Genomic DNA, 19,806 nt, shown 5'->3' with positions numbered 1-19,806 from the left:
CTCTCACCGTCCTTCCCCTGCTCACACATGGGCATGCTCGCTCTCTCTCTCTCAAAATAAATAAACTTAAAATAAATAAAAATAAAAACCTTGGTATCCTCTTGCTCTTTTCATTAACAGTTTGCTGGTTATAAACCTCCCCCCGAGATATGCTTGTAAGGCTAAGGAGTAGAGGCCACGGAAGGCTTTTTCTGCCCTTGGACCATGCAGAGTTCCAATAGGCAGGGGCAACCTTCTGGACATTCCAGGTGCTTGCAAACTTCCTAAGGGCTGGAGCTATACAAGGGAGCCTGATGGCAAGGCTTTAGCAGTACCGGAAAACACCCCTCTCATGCTTTGGAGTCCAGAGCCTTTTAGCTCAGTTTCCCGCATGCAAATGGATGCCCATCACTCTGACCTTGCCAGTTTTTGTTTTGTTTTATCTTTTTTGTTGTTGTCGTTGCCGCCAATGGTTTTCAAAGCACAGGATTTTTCATATTTTTGAAATATCACAGGACCTTCTAATTAGCAATCTCTGGCCACGAGGATTTGCAGCTCGTTGTGTGTATCCGGAAATAGCTAGGCTGTTTCAAGTTTTTAAAACCCAAAGTTTGGTTCAGAGACACAGGCTAAATTTATTTGTACCAAGTTAAATGAGCGCGAATTCTTTTGTAATTTTGAGAATTATTTCTAAATTTACTAAAAACATTTACCAAAACGATTTTGTTTTTCCTTATGGGAAAAAGAAAATATTATAGCAACAAAAAGGGGCCTTACAGAATGAAGAATTTGCTGCTATTACAACTTTCTTCCCTCCTTCCCTGAGGCCACCTTCAGAATTCCAGTTATTTGAAGGAGAACTATTGTCGGGGGTTCTGCAAGGCTGTTTGTCAGCTGAAACAAAGGGAAAAGGAGAATGCCTTTGTTTTGCAGGGAGTAGTCCCTGGAAGAAGAGTCCATGTGAGAACAGGAGTTTCCAAATCTGGCTCTGCAGAGTCCGTTGGAAGGGCAGAAAAAAGTAGGGAGCAAGAGGGGAGGTATTATAGACTGAATGTTTATGTTCACCCTCCCCCAAATTCATATGTGGAAGCCCTAAACCCCCATTGTGATGGTATTTGGGGTGGAGCCTTTGGGAGTTAATTAGGATTTGCGGCAGTCATGAGGATGGAGCCCCCACGATGGGATTAATATCCTTAAAAGAAGAGACCAGAGCCCTTTCTTTCTCTCCACCAGATCCAGCAAGCAGGCAAATGGGTCAAAACCAGGAGGTGAGTTCTCACTGGAAGCTGAGTCTGCTGGCACCTTGATCTTGGACTTCCTAGCCTCCAGAACAGTGAGAAATGAATGTTTATCGTTTAAACCACCTATGGTAATGTGTTGTAGTAGCCCGAGCTAAGACAGGAGGGAAGGCTGAGTGGGTTCCAAATCCAGAAGATCTAGATCTTCAACTAGAGAAGATCTACTTTCGGGAAATGAGAAGTTATGTCCTTTGATTCGAACTGTGTGTTGTGTCTGTATAGATATTCCCCGGGTATATTATTTGATATCAATGCTCTGCTGTCATTTAGTGCCAAGTATAATTTAAAATTTGGGGGTAAAGGATTGTATTCTAAGAAATTGCCAAAATGTCCCGTCTCCTAATATTACTGTTATTGCAGAGAAAGGAGCAAAGGCTGGATTAAAAAAATTACACGTAATAGAAAAAGATAATTCTGCCTTCTCCTCCTCCTTCTCTTTCCTCCTTCTTTTCTTCTTCCTTTTTTTTTTTTTTTTTTTTTTTTTTTTTGTATGGGCAACTGCACTTGCTATTGTGAAATCAAATGATATGTACCTCCAGGAACTCTTCCAGAAAGAGCTACTCAGTAAGAGGAAATTCATCATGAGTGCATTCAGAAATGACAGCTCTGGTATGTTTTTTTGGATGATCTGATGCAAAGGATCATCCATAGCCATGAAAACTCAAGAACAGAGAACTCAATCAGTGTATTTAGAAATGTGTAGTCCTCTTCTGCCAAAGAATCTCCCTGGACATGAATGGCATCTGTGTCCTCCTTGACTTGAGCAACTACTTCATTTAATCAAACAAAACCCAAACTAACAGACCTGGGTGTCTGATTAGTACAGGCCATCCTATAATAGAACGGAAAGAGGTGTTTCTGTCAGTGATACCCATTCGTGTCTTTCAAGTCTATAAATAGTATAGCATGTAATCATAAATACAGATTATAATGGCATGCAGTATTATCATTTTGAAAAGAGGGAATCAGACCAGGGAACCCCCTTTTATACATGAGACATTGTTCAAAGCAAAATCTATCATGGTCTGGTTGCCTCAAAGTGCCCATAGTTTACTAACTGAGGAGATCTGGCTTTTATAATAAAAAGGTACCTTGTAATATAAATCCTGTGCCCAGTAGTTTGTCGTTTCTGGTGATTATGAGAGACACCAGCAGTAAGAGGCTCAGAGATGGGGTGGTGGAAAGAACATGGGCATCAGGATTTGACATGCCCAGGTTGAAATTCCAACTCTTAACAGTCCCCTGGGCAAGTTGTGAAGCCACTTTGAGTCTTATTTTCTCCCTTCGTAAAATGAGAACAAAACTACCCTTTTCACAAAGCCGGATGGGATGTGGAAAGCATCTTACATAAACATCCCTTGCCTAACAGCAGACACTCACATATATTGAGTTTCTTCTTGCCTTCTTTTCTCACAGACTGTTCAAGAAAGGATGTGCTAACCAGTGGTTAACGGAGGGAATCTTGAGGGATTCAGTTAGGTCTTCTTTTTGATGTTTTTCTGCATGTCCCAAATGCAAGGCCAATACCTGGAGAAATGCTGCAGGTAGGCCTCCCATCTTCAGATTCGGTTGAAGTGCATATGGCACTTGGGTGTCAACCTGCTTGGTGATAGCACTGCCCATGAGCAGTGATGAGACCCTTAGCTTAAGAAGCCTTTAGAAGGCTTTTGAGCTCCATTTCTTTGGGAGATGAAGTAGGGAAAAAAATCGGTTTTCTTGCAAATTCTTGCAATCTGGCAAGCATCTTGAAAATTGATGGAAGCACTGAAATCGGCTTGGAATTATCAAGCCAAGTTACTCCGTTTTAAATATTAGGCTTCCTGATGAGATTTTGTTGGAGATTGCCATGGCCCCAAAGAGTTTGTAAACCACTGGCCTAGTACAAGAAAGCCATAGCCGAGAATGAAGACCCCTGTACTAGACTGAGTTCTGCCACTCATTTGCTGTGGGACCCACTACTGTTGCACATCCCTTTGCTCAGAGTTAGAATGGGGAGAAGATCATGTATTCAGGGCATGATAGGAGATTTTTTAAAGCCTAAAGCAGTACATACATCGTAGAGATCGTCTTACCGCCCCAAGTTCACTTCATCCTCAGAAGTTCTGCTGTTTAAATGATCCCAATATCATAATTGGCTTGATGAGGTCTCAAAACACAGCTGAAACTAATTAGTTCCGTGTGGAAGAAACAGAACATCTTTTTGTTTGCTTATGCTTTTTGAACATTAGGCGTGAAGAAGTCTCCAGTTCTTGAAGTTGAAGAAGACATTTATTTTTGCATCAATTTATTTCCCAGTCAATTCCAAAAGCTATTTTCATGGACCAAATCCCAAGAATAACTAGAAAAAAATGTCCCTCGATTCCAACTAATCAGTGTTTCCCGTGAGTTCATCAATCCAATCCAATTGATGGGGAAAACCACCTCTGTTTAATTAGAGAATGTGGGACACTATTTACACCTGCTTTTCTAACACACACAGTGTGTAAACATTAACCAAGATAGTCATTGCAAACTTAAACTGTGAAAACACATATCTCAGTATCTTCACAAGAAATATTGGCCAGAGCAGTGTTTTATAACTAATCAGGATGCTTGTGAGCATTTATATGAGCATTGTGCAGTACCCATAAATATTTGACTACTTAATAAATGTAAATGTAGTATGAAATTAAGGAACACTGATTCAAAAGCGGACATTAATTGCCAATGGAAACTTAAGCGTAAGATATTAACTTACCACAACGTCTGGGAGTCCTATTTAAATCCCAATAATCCAAAGAATTATAACCTATTACACTCAATTTGGAAAAAGTAAATAGTGACCAACTTAATTTTATGCTTTTATCTCACCAGATGCAATCGTAGCATGAGCTACCTTTCCTATTTTCGAAAACAGATGAGTAGAATACAGTTTTCAGCAGATTTCTATAGAAGCTGGATTTGGAGCTGAAAGAAGTCTGGCAAGTTTCAGTTGTGTGTTTGTTATAAAGATGCAATTTGTGACATTTATCGTTTTATTGAAAGGAGGGTTTGGTTCAGGAAAAAAATTTTCCACCTGTTAGGCTGAAGAATCCTAGTCGTGGGGGACTCTATAATGTGTTTCAGTCTTTGTTGGCAAGGGGAGGTGCAGAGGAAGGAAAATCACTTCCCTCTGTCCTTCAGTCCCTATTTTCCCACTCCAGCTCCTAGAGTATGAGAAAGGGGTACTCTGCCCGCCTGGGGGCCTCCTTAATGTTCTCATTCCAGAAGCAGTCGTTAATTTGATTGGCCAGGGTTTGAGATTTATCCGACCACATTCGCAGGGAGCAGGGCTGCAGACGCGCCATTTTCCTGCTGTTCCACCTGTGATCGGGCTGGCTGGGTCATTAGCCTCCAAGTCCGCCCTGCAGGACCAGGCCAAGTTCCTCTCTCCCTCTCCCTGTAGGACGCCTCACCACATAGAATCCAAGATTCAGATTCAAGGTAGGAAACCTCACATTTGCCTTTAGCTCCAAGTCATATTTTCCTATCCAGTCTACCTGAAATCTGGCCTTTTTTAGTTTTCAGCTCCTTACCGAGATGAGCAAGTCGCTGTTTCATGTTTCATGTGTCTAGTTATCACTATTGGCTCTGTCAGAACCTGAGTGGGGAAGAGGCAGGTAATAGGGAGTGTTCTGGGGACAAGGGACGTAGAGGTACTTAGACGTCTTCTTTAGTTCAGAGGAAAGAACGTAGACAGACAACGAGACCAAAGCATGCCAAGGGACGTCCTGGAAGGATGTTTTCTCTTCCTGCATCCCATCTCTCCTGCTGTCGCCACCTGCTGTTGTGTGTATGAACACTTTCTGGAGGTGACGATGGACAGACTCAGAGCTGCCTCTAGTGCCTGAACTATCACATGCTCAGAGACCGAAACAAGTGACCAGGGAATGACTAGCCGGGGAAGATTAATTGAATGCAATGTGTTGTTTTTTAAGTTAGCATTTCCGATTTGATGTGTAACTGTACATTCTTATGTGGGAAACAGACAAAAGCCTAAAACGGGAAACCAATATCTGCCTCCTACCAACCAGGCACGGTGGTTTCCACTTCTGTTTCTGAACCCCCTTTGGCCACCTCCAAGCCTTTGGCTGCCCCACCTGGTTCTGCTTAGACTCAGCTGCTGGTTGCAGTACAGGTGTTAAAGACCTCATTAGCACAGTTTTGCTACTCACTTGGAGAACTAAATACTCTCCAGTGACTCTTAAGTTTTCCCAGCACAAGCCCCGTCTCCAGCTGGTGAGTTCAGAGTTTTAGAAGTTAGTGCGTCTCCGGTGCTTTCCTCTTGAGCCATTCCGATTTGTCTTTCAAAAAAGGCGTATATAAGTGCACTGTGCTAGGCCCAGCTGTTCCTGATTTCCTCGCTCCAGCTGACTTCCACACAGCAGATTACCTCTTTTGTTGTTTTTGTGGAGCAGGGAGTTACTATCATTCTTTACTCTTTCTCCCACTGAAGGTAGAAAGAAAACAAGAAGCAATGGGTTAAGCCCATTCCTTCATAACTTACCCTAAATTGTCCAAGATCAGGTGCCCACAGGATAGAGAGTTGTTCAATTTCGTGTGTCCCATTGCTGGCTGAAATGTTAGTAGAGGACACTTGCTTTCTAATTGTTGAATAGCAGCACCTAGAAAAGCCAGAATCTCAGGCATGGCTTTGGGCCCAAGAGTTCCAACCTGTATGTGCCCACAGGTGTGGCAATGATGTTTCAAAAACTCAGGACAAAGGTCTGAATAGCTCAGTTCAAGTAACAGAGAAAAGGAGTAATCCCCCCCCCCCAATGTGTTTTCTTCCAACATTTTCAGCAATAAGTCACATTAAGTTACATAGTTTCTTTCTGACCATTCCTTTTCTGTTTCTTCTCTGCCTCTTCCTTGTCCTCCTGAAGGGTGGGCATCTCCAAGGTTCTATTTTTGGTTCTTTGGCTTTCTCTTTTTCACACTCCCTTTCAGGCAGGGCCTTTCTGGCTTCCCTAGGCGTTAGTTGCTCTGCTAAAGATTCCTAGACCGTCCCTGAACTTGCCCAAAATGTAATCTAGCAAGTCTAGTAAGAGTGTATTTCACCTCCCAGAGCTACATTGCTGTGTGCCTCTGGGAAAGGTTTTCAGTCTCTGAGCCTCCACTCCCTTATACAGAAAGTAGGAGTGATGCACGAGACAGTACCTGAAGGCATTTAAGTATAAGCAAAGGTGTGCTGGCCAGATAGTATCTTAGGAATGTTTTTTTATTAGAAAATGCTCTATTTTGTTTTGATTAAAATCAATTTAAGTCTCCCTTATCTTTTTGAAAAAATATGCACATGTAAAAATTTTAAATGTACAGTGAGGTCTCTCTTAACTTTTATCCTTTGGCCACCCTTTGAGAAGCAACCACTTTTTCGTTCCTCAGGTTTTCTAGCTGCCAAGATATTTCCTTGTATGGATATACAACAATTTATTATTCATTAACTTCTGAATTTCAGGTTAATTTCAATTTTATGATTAAAATTAATGGTGAACATGTTTGAATATAACTGCCGATAAATTCCTAGAATTGATCTTGATGCGTCAAAGGATATACAGTATGCATATTTTGTGGGGTTTTTTATTTGAACTAGAAATCACATGTGGTGAAATTAACAAAGTTCCCTCCTGCCTAGTGCTATGGTGGAGCCAGTTTGTAGCAGTTTGTGAAAGCGGATTGTTAGGTTGTTAAACTTTAAGGGATTTTCTAATCCAGTTGTTAAAAGCAGTCATCATTTAAATTACATAAACCTAGAATTCAATACAATATATTTTTAAAAAGGTAATAAGTACTAACTCCCTGCTTTCTAATTACTTTAAGCTGCTCTATTATCTATGGTTGTAAAATCGTTTCTCTCTGTTGTATCTGTGTAGTAGGAATGCTGTGTGATATTGAGCTGTTGCCTATCTCTTCCCAACATTATGTTCAGTATCCTCTCATCCGTAGTTTAAAATTGGCCATGGTAGGGGGGCACTTGGGGAACTCAGTCGGTTAAGCGTCGGACTCTTGGTTTCGATTCAGGTCATGATCTCACGATTCGGTTCACAAGTTTGAGCCTCATATCAGGCTCCCCGCTGACAGTGCAGAGCCTGCTTGGAATTCTGTCTCCCTCTCTCTCTGTCCCTCCCTTGCTCTCTCTTTCTCTCTCAAAATAAATAAATAAGCTTTAAAAAATTGGCCATGGTGGGAATGTTTATACTAGGGTTAATGAAAAGTGCTACAAATCAAAGTTTTTATTAAGAGAGTTTGTTGTTAAACATTTACCAGGGTACTGTTATTATACTTCTTCAGAGTCAGTCCTTTCTCCTATCCCCAACGATGGATCTGTTTTCTGCTCCTATGATATTGCCCCCCCGCCCCGCTTTTTATAAAAGAAATACAAAATGTAGCCTTTTGAGTTTAGCTTCTTTTAACATATGCATTTGAGGTTCATCTGTGACATCAAATTTCCATAGTTTTTCCTTTTTATTGCTTAATAACATTCTATTCTATGGATGGATATACCACAGTTTATTCATTTACCTGTTGTTTGACATTTGAGTTGTTTCCAGTTCGGGGTGATTATGAATAAAGCCATTATAAATATTAACATGCAATTTTTTATGTGAAAATTAGTTTTGTTTGGGTAAATGGAAGTAGGCTTGAGATTATTGGTTCATACGATAAGTGTATGCTTTACTTTATACATATATATACATATATATATACATATATGTGTATGTGTATATGTATATATATACGTATATATATAAAAGTGTCCAACTGTTTTCCAAAGTGGCTGTACCGTTTTGCAATCTGACAGGTAATGTATAAGATTTCTAGTTGCTTTGTATAATTACTAACTTTCACTTTGGTCAGTTCCTAAGTGTTAGACATTCTAATAGGTGCCTAGTGGCATCTCATTTTTGCCACAGGAGTGTTGGTCTGCTATAACCTATTACCTGGTTCTTAAAGGCGGAATTTTCTTCCTTAGTTTTTGAGGAATATTTTCACAAAAAGCATAATTAATAAATTGGCTGTTTATTTTCATTAAGAACTTTGATGATATTCTTTTGGATTTTGCTTTCAATTTTTCCACTGATAAGTCAACAGTCTTATGATTGCTCCTTTGAGGATAATGTGTCATCGTTTCTGTATCTATTTAAGAGTTTGTTTTTGCCATCAGTTTTCAGAAGTTTTACTATGATGTGCTTATGTGTGATTTTTGTGTATTTATACCGTTTCAGGTTCGTTGAACTTTTTGCATCACACACACACACAAAAAAATCACAGCCGCTATCTCTTCTATTATCACTTCTTCCAAAATCTTTTTTTCCACTTATCAGATTCTAATTACCTGAATTTTAGAAAGGTTAACCTCATATTAGGTTCCTTCATCTATTTTATTACTACTGTCTCTCGGCTCCTGCATCTAGATATTTTCTTCTATTTTTCACTGTTTTGACTCTACTGTTAAACCTATCTACTGATGTCTTAATTGCAGTTATTCTTAATTATCTCTATTCTCATATTTGTTGTAATCACCATTCCTTCTGAAATTCTCCCCCTTGTTATTTAATTTCTCAAATATATTAACCATGGTTATTAAAAATCTGACAATTCCAGACCTGGACTTTATAATAACTACTGTATGGATGGATCTACTTATCTAGTCTGATATTTTTCTTGGTTTTCAGTCAAGATTTGTATTTTTTGTAGGTTTCGTTAGTTTTGGTTGAGTGTTGAACCTTGCGTATGGGAAACTGTGGAGCTAACTTAAGTCTCTTGTAATATAATGTTCTCTATCACCAGAGAGAATTTACTTTTGCTTTTGAAAGGCAACTAGACTAGAGTAAGACCACCTTAATCCAACCAGGGAACGAGATAATCAAGTCTAGGCTTCAATGTTTATGAAGTCTGATTTGTTTCCAGGCCACACTTACTCCTAGTGTATAAATTTTGGGGGTCCCAAATGATATCCAGGTCCACTACACCTTGGTGGGCTTTGAACTCCAATTTTCACCACCCTCTGTCCCCAGTCCTCTGAAACGATGAGAATGATCCTGCTTCTCAATCTCTCAGGCACTGATCTTGAAACTTGCAGTCAGTTGTCCCACATGTCGGATCACCACTCTTGGCTTTCCCCTTCTTGATCTTAGCCCTCCAAATTCTGACACTTTCAGTAGCTCTCAGATGCTGAACCAAAATTTTTAAATGTATTTTGTCTAATTTTCTGTTTTCTCAGCAGAAGGGTGGGCCCCAAAGAGTCCAGATATTTTTGGCTACAGCACTCCATTAGTAGACCTAAAAACTTGCCAGGTGATTCTAATGGGTAGCTGCAGGAACAAACCACATACATATGGCATAAAGGGCATGCAGGAGTCTTCATGTGTGGATTCCTTCAAATCGTGTAGCCCAGGGTCCTACCACCGTCCTTTCTGCACCCGTTGGTCCCCGTGCCCTTATGCCTTCCAGCTCGATGGAGCTACTTATGGTCTCGAACGTGCCAGACCACTGTGCTCTCTCTAATCTTCAACGCTTTGCTTCCGCCACACTTCTCTACCTGGCCCACTCCTTTATTCACACTTTCTATGTCTTTTTAAATGTTACCTTTTCATTTACTACCCTTAACTTTCCATCAGTTTGTGAGGCAGCGTTCCCAGCTTACCAGGAGCTGTGTGCGGGGTAAGACTAGGTCCTCTGAGCTATTTTGTCGATCTGAAGTCCCATTTATTTCCTTCAAGATGCCTCTCATTTCCCCCTCTTCTGTTCTGCCACCACCCAATACCCAGTCATTAAGGCTGTGAGCTCCTTGAAGGAAGGAACTGACACAGGTGCTTGAATCGTGATTATTGAGTTGAATCAAATAAAACCTATTTTTCAAACCTCATAAAAGTTCATGAAAATATGACTGCCTCAGAAATCTGTAGACTGGGGATGCCTGGATGGCTCAGTAGGTTAAGCATCCAACTTCGGCTCAGGTCATGATCTCACAGTTGGGGGGGTTTGAGCCCCCCCCCCCATGGGGCTCTGTGTGGACAGCTCAGAGCGTGGAGCCTGCTTTGGATTCTATGTCTCCTTTTCTCTCTGTGCCTCCCTTGCTCACGCTCTGTCTCTCTCTCTCAAAAATAAATTAATGTTAAAAAAAAATAATAATAATAAAGAAATCTGTAGGCTGTATCTAACCAGTCTTGGTTAAATTCAGTTCACATCTACCTGAACTATTACAGAGAAAAATTATATCTTTTTCCACTATATATAAAAATGGTGTTCAATTCTTAGTCTTTTGATTGTTTACTCTGTGTTAACTTTCTTGGAGATATCCTAACATTCCAACTTTATTTTGTGCTTGCTCTGTGCCAGACATTATGCTATCTTTCTTCATGCGTTTTCCCATTTAATCCTCACAATAATTCTATGTGGTAGATGCTGTTATTATTAAGGCCGGGAGGTTAAGAAATCTTACCAAGATCATGTATCTGGTGAGTGGCTGGGCCAGGACACAAATCAAGATATATCTGACCATAAAACCCATGCTTGTACAACATTATACTAAACACTGTTAGGGAAAGCATAGTTCCACGGTCCCTGCTTGGGCTCAGACCTCAGTTCCATCACTAATTAACAGTGTATCATAGGACAAACTACTTAAGTTTCAGATCCTTGATTTTCTTATCTAAAATAACTAAGTTCACTACCCCCCTGGAAAATTCTAGGGAAAGGGTGTGGCATGATGTCAGGTGTGCTATAGATACTCAATAAATTGGACACACACACACACACACACACACACACGTTTTGTCCACGTTTTTTTTTTATTGTTGACTTTCTTATACCGTTATCTGACTATATCTACTTCAGTTATTCGTCCATTCTTTTCCTATACTCTAGGTTAACCTGGCATGGTTTTAACTAACTTCATATGAATTAATTGCTTACCAGTAGTGACATATTTATTATCAATTGCACAATTGCTTTATGTAGTTCTAGTAAAACATTACTTCAAGTGTAAAATATGTCTAGTTAAGAACAAATTACCCAGGATAATAAACAAACTTGACACAAGCCATTATTTACGGAGCTTAAAGCTGTATTTGTTGAAAAGCCTTAAGTCATTTCATTTTTGCTGAAAACTCATATTTAAGTAATTGTGTAATATGGTCATTCGTTACTGTCAAGCTATACTTTTCTCTGCCTTTGCAACAAAGAACACAGCCCAGCATTTAGTGCATATTCTATAGAATTATTTCTCATTGGGGAAAAAAAGCCAGATTTCTAAGAATCCTGGATGAAAGGGAAAAGTAATGGATTAGCACTGCTAATATATTAAGCATGAGCTGGTTATAAAGCGGTCATATTTCAGCACATTTGCTTTTAGTCTGTCCATCTAGGTTTATCTCGTCACCTTGATTTAAAAACAAACAAAAAAAAGAGAACACACTGCTGTTAGTTCCCTTGGGTAGTTTGAATATCGTTTTGTTTAACAACTACTTTCTGTGCATCCAATTGATTCACCCATACAGGGGGCCCATCTGTGATACCGAAGTATGTAAGGACACCTGTGGCTCGTTTGTGAGACTGGCCAGAGAGGGCTATGGCAAAGGGCTTGGTTTCCTAAGCTTTTCTGATAAGAATCCTCTTAGGCACTGGTTAAGTGCACAGTTTCCCGGACCTTGCTTCTAGAGATTCTGATTCAACGTGCCTCAGCGTTCAGAGATCTAACAAAAAGACCAAGTAACTTTTCAAACTTATCCTCAGGTACATTTGGAAAATACTGTTAAAAATATGGTATGCCTTTTAAAAATACTACCTTTTTAAGAAAATGAACGCAGTTTATCCTCTTGTGTTCCCATACGTACACGAGACTCTGCAGGCTCTAACCTCAAATGAGTGCGTCTCCATAAATCGGCTTCTCTACAAAGCATGCTATGTTAAGTTTATCCTAGGCCACTGGAGAAAAGAGCTGGATTTATACAAAGGACTTTGGAAAAGGGAAGGGAAGTAGGAGCTCACCTTGAGCCCAAACCCTCATAAACCATTTTCTGGGAGGCTTTAGCATTGGAATGGCTCAGCGTTAGGTCTAAACGAAACCCACTTATCTGCCCAACAACAGTTGCTACATTTGAAAGCAGAAGAGCCTTCTGTTTTCTCTATGTTATGATGACTCTTGCTACCCTGACTCCAACTGGCTGAACCAGAGATCAATGGGGGAAGCCAAGAGTTAACACTTGAAAAGCCAGCTGCCTTTGCAAAGTCTTGGTTAGAAATTTGTCCAATGATAACAGTTCCTCTTGGATTGAGGTATACCAGTCCCGTGCAAACCCCCTTTGGACAAGAATAAATGCTAAGGTACCAAAATAAGGCAATATTTTCAAGTTTAGATGGCATATTGAATGACACTGGCCAACTGTCATTGTTTCCTATAGCACTGAGGCCTCCTGAGTGACTGTGGCCAAGGAGATGCCTTGCTTATTACATCATAATTTTGTGAAATCTTGAAATAGAGGCTTTTCCCCCAAAGAAATCTGTCCAAGTAATATAAGCACACACTCTCTAAAACTGGGCACTGACCCCATGTCAATCAACAATCATGAGAGAGCTGTGGGTCCTGGGAAGTACAGCATATAGCGTAAATTAGCAACTTTGCCATTAATCCAGAAGCCTGACTCTATAGGTGAAGGTTTATGTAATTTTCAATTTATGTAATGATCATGGCTGGCATCACGGCACCATCTAATCTGAACAGTGGCTGGCCATGAAATACCAGCTTTGTCCAGTGTTCTTAGTTGAGACAACAGAATCTACTCTCACTAGTTGAAGTGGGAAAGGGTTTGTTTGTTTGTTTGTTTGTTTTTAGTGGTGCTGAAAATTCACCTGATCATTGTGAGGGCTAAGAAGAAAATGGACTCTGATGTATGTTTTCAGAATCTATCTCAAAACAATGCTGCAGAGCTGGCTAATCAAAGGAGCTGCCACTTCTGACATGACCAAAACCGAAGAGTCGGGAAACAGTTGCTATAGCCCCTGGCTCCACAACGTCATGCCCTCACCATGGTCCATGCAAACAAGATAGATGCTTTGTGATTTAATCTCTGTCCTCACATGTAGTGAATACTGTAGTGTGTTGCTCAAACTCCCCTCAGGTCCAAGGCACCATCCTGAAGCAATGTCTCCCAGATGCCAGGAGTGGTGGCTACAACTCACTCCTGGGAATTTCCCTTGGCCACAGGAAGATGCCTAGCTCAAAGTATCCATTTCACACCTTTGACTTCTTGCTGCTGGGTTACAAAGACCCGGCCTGCTTGCCTTTCTGAGGGACAACTCTGGAGAGTCATCCTAGCTACAGAACCTCTCATGGAATCAGCTGAAACCTTTGTTGCTATTGTATCTCAGTTTAGCTGCTCCTTCTCATCAGAAGCAAGGAGGTGCAATTATTTTAATGGTCAACAAGGTCAGAGTGGCAGCCAGGGGACCTGACATTCAAAAGTTATGGAGATGATGGATAGAATATGGCATTCATAGGAGCAAGAGAGAAGAGAAGCCAAAAAAGGGTATTGCCCAATCTATACAATCAAAAGAAATCAAGAGTGGATGGTTAGGGGACCAAGGGCAGCAATCTCAATAGGTAGACATGGCCCCTTGGTCAGTTCCTAGACTTGAACTGATTCTTAGATATGGAACCCATTGGCTGAAGGAGAAGCTGGGTTACCAGAAAGGATTCCACAACACCATGATAAGTATATATAGTAATGATTCCCCCCATCCCACCCCTCCCTCAAAAAGGCCTACAGCCACTTACTTGGGTAACTGTATCCTGGAGAAAGGCAGACACTGAGACATTTTGAGGACTAGTGACCATGGACTCCAAGTTGACTTTGGCAGCTGGGGACCTGAAGCTATATGGCCCCTCTGTTAGATACAGGAACTAGGGAGTAAATGGAGTTCTGACCCAGGTCTGGGTCACAGTGGATCACTGGGTCCACAGACCCACCCACAGTTGACTTCAATGGTCCCTGAGGGGATATTTTGAATGGACATACCTAATAATTGACAAATCTTCCACACTGGTTTCTTGGCCTATGAGGTTAGAGTTATCACAGGGGAAAATGGCAAATGGAAGCCTATGAAACTGCTTTCCTCTTCCTGCCAAGATTGTAAACAAAAAATTTCACATCCTGGGGCCAGCACCAGAGATAAATGCCAAGACAAATACGTTGGAGGCTTTGGTGAGTTTGTAAGTTCCAGAGGATCAGAGATAAGTTATGAAATTCAGAGACTCCCGTATCAGTACAGTTTTTAGGGGTCTGGGGCATGCCAGGGCATCTATCCCAAAAGAAAGGATAAGTTAGTACATTGTGTACTTCCCACTGCTAAGAAGGAAGCATACCTCTTTGGGTTTTTGGTGCAGCAAATTCCACACTCGGGAATACTTCTCAAATCCGTTTGTTAGATGACAATGAAGCCTGCCTGCTGGGGGAGGTAAACGTGGAGTGGAAAAGGCAGAACAGTAAAAGTCTGTGCAGCAAGACCAGGCTTCTATACAAACAGCCTAGCTACATGGGCAATAGCAGGGTGCTAGTGGAGGAAACAGATGCCCAAACAGTTTAGGGCAGTTTTATCCCTATAGGGGAATCATAACATAGCACCTAGCAAGGTAGTAAATATCCGCATCTGAAAACTATATTCCATTTGAAACATAGTCCCTAGTATGTCACTGGACCATGACCATGGGACGTCAAGTGGCCATTTGGTCACAGCTGCCTATCAGAACCCCCAAGTCATATGGTTGGTGGCCAGCATCAATCTGTTGTAAGATGGCAGTGATACGTCTGGAATTGGCACAGATTAGCTTCTTGGCAGGTGACCCCAACCCCCGTGTCATCCACCACTCTTGCACTGGTGTCTCTCAGTGCACACGTATAGTCACATGGTGAGTCCTTTATTGCCAGCTGATGGAGGGAAAAGGCTAAGCCTCATTCACAGATGAGATGCTGTCATCTAGGACACAACTCCACCAGTATTATATGGTGCTGTGACCCCAACAGGTAGAATGCATCACGTAGGAACTATGGGGTAGAAGTAGGGGTGACCAGATTACCGCACTCCTGGTGACCCACTTGGGGGAATTTGGACATTCCATCCCTGACCAGTAGTCTTTTGGGCTCATCAGGCCAGAAGACCAGCATTCAAGGATATGAGTCATCGTATGGGAATAATTGGCCTTGATCACCAGATGGAGATAGAAAGCTATTAAAGCAAAAAAAAAAAAAAAAAAAAAAAAAAATGCAACAAACTACATTTCTGGCATTCTGATAATTGACCAAACTTGGCATCTTTTGGTATGACCCTGTGCAATATTGATGATAAATTGATAAGTGTGATAGCTCTAGCCTGAAAAAAGTACGCTGACCAAGGATTCAGACTTTCTGGGATGAGGCTTTGGTCAGCCGGCCAGTGAATCACCTAGACTACAAGAGGTAGTAGCTAAGAGTGAAAGGAAAGAGTGAGCAGTAGAGAAGGGAGACTGCATCCGTTATGGCCTTAAAATGAACCACATCAAGAGGGACCATAGTTCATGTGATCAACCTCTTTTATAAATTTGCTCAGGAAATGAGGCCCACTAGAATCCTGGAGACGCTGATGGGGTAAATATGGGATAAGCAAGTGGGTCTGAGCAGCAAAGGGGGTGCTCCACAGTGGGCCTTGGGGATCTTTGGCAGGCTATCTACATTGCACCTTCAAGATCCAGGCACTCATTCTCCCAGCTTCCAGGAGAGTTGACTGCTGGTGGTTCTGCCCATCTTTGTCCAAGGTATGGCTTGTCCTGGGGTGCAGCCCGCATACAGTGACCCATAGATACATGATATAATATACTGGTCCTATCTGCCTCCACTGGGGACACCTCTGAATAGCTTTCCCAGCACAGAGCACCCTGTGGTGTTGGTTGAAGTCTCTTTTGCAACGACATTGCAGTTCAACTTTTTCCAACTCTGTCATCCTGCTTCCTTCTTTTCCTTCCAGGTGTTGTACTTGTTGTACTTGAAACACTCCCTGATAAATCTACTGTATGCAAATCTTTGCCTAAGAATGTGTTTTCAGGGAACCCAATGTGAGATGCCATGTAACTTGACTTTAAGTCTCATATGATGCATCTGATTATTGCAATTTATATCATGCATAAAATGCCAACTTTAAGGAATCTGGGAAATGTGGTGGTTAGCCTTGCAAACTGAATTAGAGGAAAGCATGTGTGAGGGGGTTAGACTGTGTGCGAAGGGAGTGTATCCACAGTATCCACCATGCCAACCCATAAAGATACATCTAAGAAACCCATCTGGCCTGCCGATCTGTTTTCAAAATTAGGAAGTGGTGGCTGATAATTAGTATTTTTTGGAACAGGGAGATTCTACCTCAAAGTCTTTGTTCCCCTAATTGTCAGCACAGAGTGGTTTCTCTTTTGGACCTAATAGCTGCCAACAGGCCAAGTAGCAAATTGCTTAAATATGCGTCTGGAATGGATCTCTATCATGTGCACTTGAGGGCTTTATGAAGGACGCTGATGTTCATTGATGATTTACTTTGTGCCAGATATGGCGTGAGGTGATTTCCTGATGGATTCAGGAATGGTGACTTAATGTTTTGGGGTATTACCATCTAGAAAACTGGAAGCAGAAACTCGGGAGTTATTTTGGTGTTTTGTTTTGTCCCATGTTTGCACTTTGAACTTCCCTCTGACTCCTAAGCACATTACCTTTCCGTAATACTGTGATGTCTGTTGAAAAGTAGAAAGCAAGTCCTCCTTTTCAACCAGAGTCTAACTGAGTTCCTTTCTCCATGAACCTGATGAAACTAAAGGTCCCAGTTTGGGAGGGTGATGAAACATCTCCCCAAAAGATGTTTCCGTAACGTGTGGTCTCACTGTCGTGGAGTGTATCCTGGACAGCAGTCCATCCCTTGTGCCACTGGCCACGATGGGAATCAGTCCAGATGTCCTGGGAGGCTGGACACAGCTCCAACACCATCCCCATGAGAACAGCTTGGAATGCAGGCGTGCTGACAGCAGGGCAGAGGGGGTGTATTTGTGTCTTAGAAGCAGTGCAGAGTCGTTTCAGTTTTCTATGGAAGAGATGAACTTAAAGCCAACACATGCAGCTGCAGTGTCTCAAGCAACTTCATCATGCCAAAGGAAAAGAGGTCAAGACCTCCGTTGGCAAATTAGAAAGCAATTTGAACCTTGTCAATTACTTACCTGAACACATGGTAAGAATTTTTCCCATCTCTTCTTGATCTGGTCTGAGAATTGCATTTATAGGGCAGGAACCAACATTTACTGGGTACCTACTACGTACTGGGCCCTGAGCGAGGCTGCTCTATGAATTCTGTCAGTAACATTGGGAGTTGGGGGACTGATATCCAGCAATTATGGGTAAGGGGATTGGGATGTGGGGAAATGTAGTAAATTACCCAACATCTGCGCACTGAGGAATATCAGGATGGAATTTGAATCCCATCTAGTTGTCCTGAAGCCCATGCTTTGTCTAATACACTAGAAGGAAAGGCAACACAAGGTGAGTATTGCTGAGCTAGTGGCATCTATGGACCTGGAACTTCCTCAGAACTGAAATGGCATTTGCTGTGTCTACGTTAGGAATCAGAGCTGGTTTTGCAACTTCTCTCTGGAAGGGATGTGTTCACAGATGGTGTATAGATTTCTCAGCCAAGAGTTCTTAAATGTTACGTGAACATACTCTCCTGAGAAAACCACCAAGCACACTGGGTCTCGTGCCTTAGATGACACGGACACCTGCGCGCGCGCGCGCGCACACACACACACACACACACACACACTCACACTCCGCCCTCCTCGCACTCACACAGATGCACGTTTTCTCCCGTTCTCTCTCACACGCTCCCTCTCACAACACACCTGTTACTGCCTCTCAACAAAGGCAGTTTTGTACTGTGAAAGCACCAATTCAGAAGGAAAACATAAACCATATGGAGGGAATGGCAGAAGGGAAGTTCTTAAGCAAATAAATAACATAACTTGTCTCATGAATTTTCCCATTTTCCCTTGGGGTGAAAATGAAGTAAAGGGAACCAGTGCCCACCTGCCCCGGTATTCTTGCCAACTGCAGTTTGTTTCCAGTTTTAATGCAGAAAAGGAGCCCTTTCCTAGGACTATCCCCTCAGTGGCAGAGGCAGGCTGAGCCTAGAAATGTCGGTTGCGAGAGAAACGGAAAATGATGCAACAGATTCCAGAATATTGAAGCAAATGAGGCTATCCCGATGCTGAGATTAACTCGAAGTCCCAGATAACAGAGAGAAGTGATAAATTTGGTACCAGTTCATATAATTTTCCAATTATAGTCCTAGCTGAACCATAGGGATCTGTAAATGTACAACAGATCAATAGACTATCTTTGAAAAATTATTCTACGGAGTAGAAAACAACATGATAAGCCCTACAGCAAGTTTTCTAGTGGTCTTTCACAAAAAAGTCCTCAAAAATCCACGAGCTTGATGTGAAACACTCAACTCAAAATTGAAGAGTTACAGGGTTTTACTTCCATTGTCTCCTGTCCATCCTTCTCATAGACAGGGGAGAAACCTTAACATAATAAATACAGGAAGAGAAAGTGGCCAATGAAAAATTGAGAACCATGGAGTTGCTGGAAGTGAGTTTTTTAACAGTTCATTTTCCCAGCTCTCTTCTTCTACAAAGAAAGATACAAGTAGTCCAAAAGGCCTGCCCAAGATGGCTCTGCAGGATCAACAGCCGGCTAAGGAGGAGCAGAGGGTTCTGCCCCCACGTCCAGTATATCTTTCACCATATTACCCTGCCCAGAGGGAAATGTTAAAGAGGTTGGGTAAAAGGGAAGACTGGAACTTTCCCCACAGGAGTATTCTATCCGTATAAGACAACACTAAAAACAATTGTCAAGGTGACACCACCTGCATTTCCCGGGATTCATGTAGTTGTGACTGTTTTGGAACACATTTGGAAAAATATTAATTCACTCCCACCAGTGCTCCATAACTGATTAGATGGTGCAGAATTTTGCATTGCATGGCTCCTAACCCATTTTCAGGGAGTGTCCTGGGCACCGAGAGGGCTGGAAGCCAACGTTTAGTATTTCTGTCTCCAATTACATTTGTAAGGTCCATGAACATCTCATTTTCTAATTGCATTTCTCACAAAACAAGCCAACATCTGCCTTTTGTTATTTCTAATCCTCATTGTCTTTGAAATACTCATAGTACATTTTGGGTAAAACCGCCTTTACAAAAACTGCCTGGCAGGGGCCGGGCACAGTCATGCTGTTGGCAGAAGGCTCACCCCATCCCTCTCCCCTTGTCACCAAGATACCCACGGGTTTATAAGCACCCAAGAGGCAGGATGCTTCCTGAGGCTACATGTAAGGTTTGCCCAAAAGACCTTTGGGAATGATGAAAAAGAAAGCGTGAACCAGGCAGTTTGTGGTGAGGAGATCTTAAAGGGTTAGGTGGGGACCAAGGCGAGAGCCTCTTC

General features: G+C 41.8%; 1 long non-coding RNA gene across 1 annotated transcript; it reads right to left on the bottom strand.

The window, feature by feature from the left end:
• Positions 1-15,850: 15,850 nt before the first annotated feature.
• On the bottom strand, positions 15,851-18,583 carry LOC123603241. The gene is made up of 2 exons (XR_006714871.1): positions 18,386-18,583; positions 15,851-17,390 (listed from the first exon to the last, which is right to left on the bottom strand). It is a non-coding gene; the product is annotated as an uncharacterized LOC123603241 (long non-coding RNA).
• Positions 18,584-19,806: the final 1,223 nt, after the last annotated feature.

This window comes from Leopardus geoffroyi, chromosome A1 (genome assembly GCF_018350155.1).
Source record: "Leopardus geoffroyi isolate Oge1 chromosome A1, O.geoffroyi_Oge1_pat1.0, whole genome shotgun sequence".
Classification (NCBI taxonomy): domain Eukaryota; kingdom Metazoa; phylum Chordata; class Mammalia; order Carnivora; family Felidae; genus Leopardus; species Leopardus geoffroyi.
This window is presented reverse-complemented; position numbering and strand designations above follow the sequence as displayed.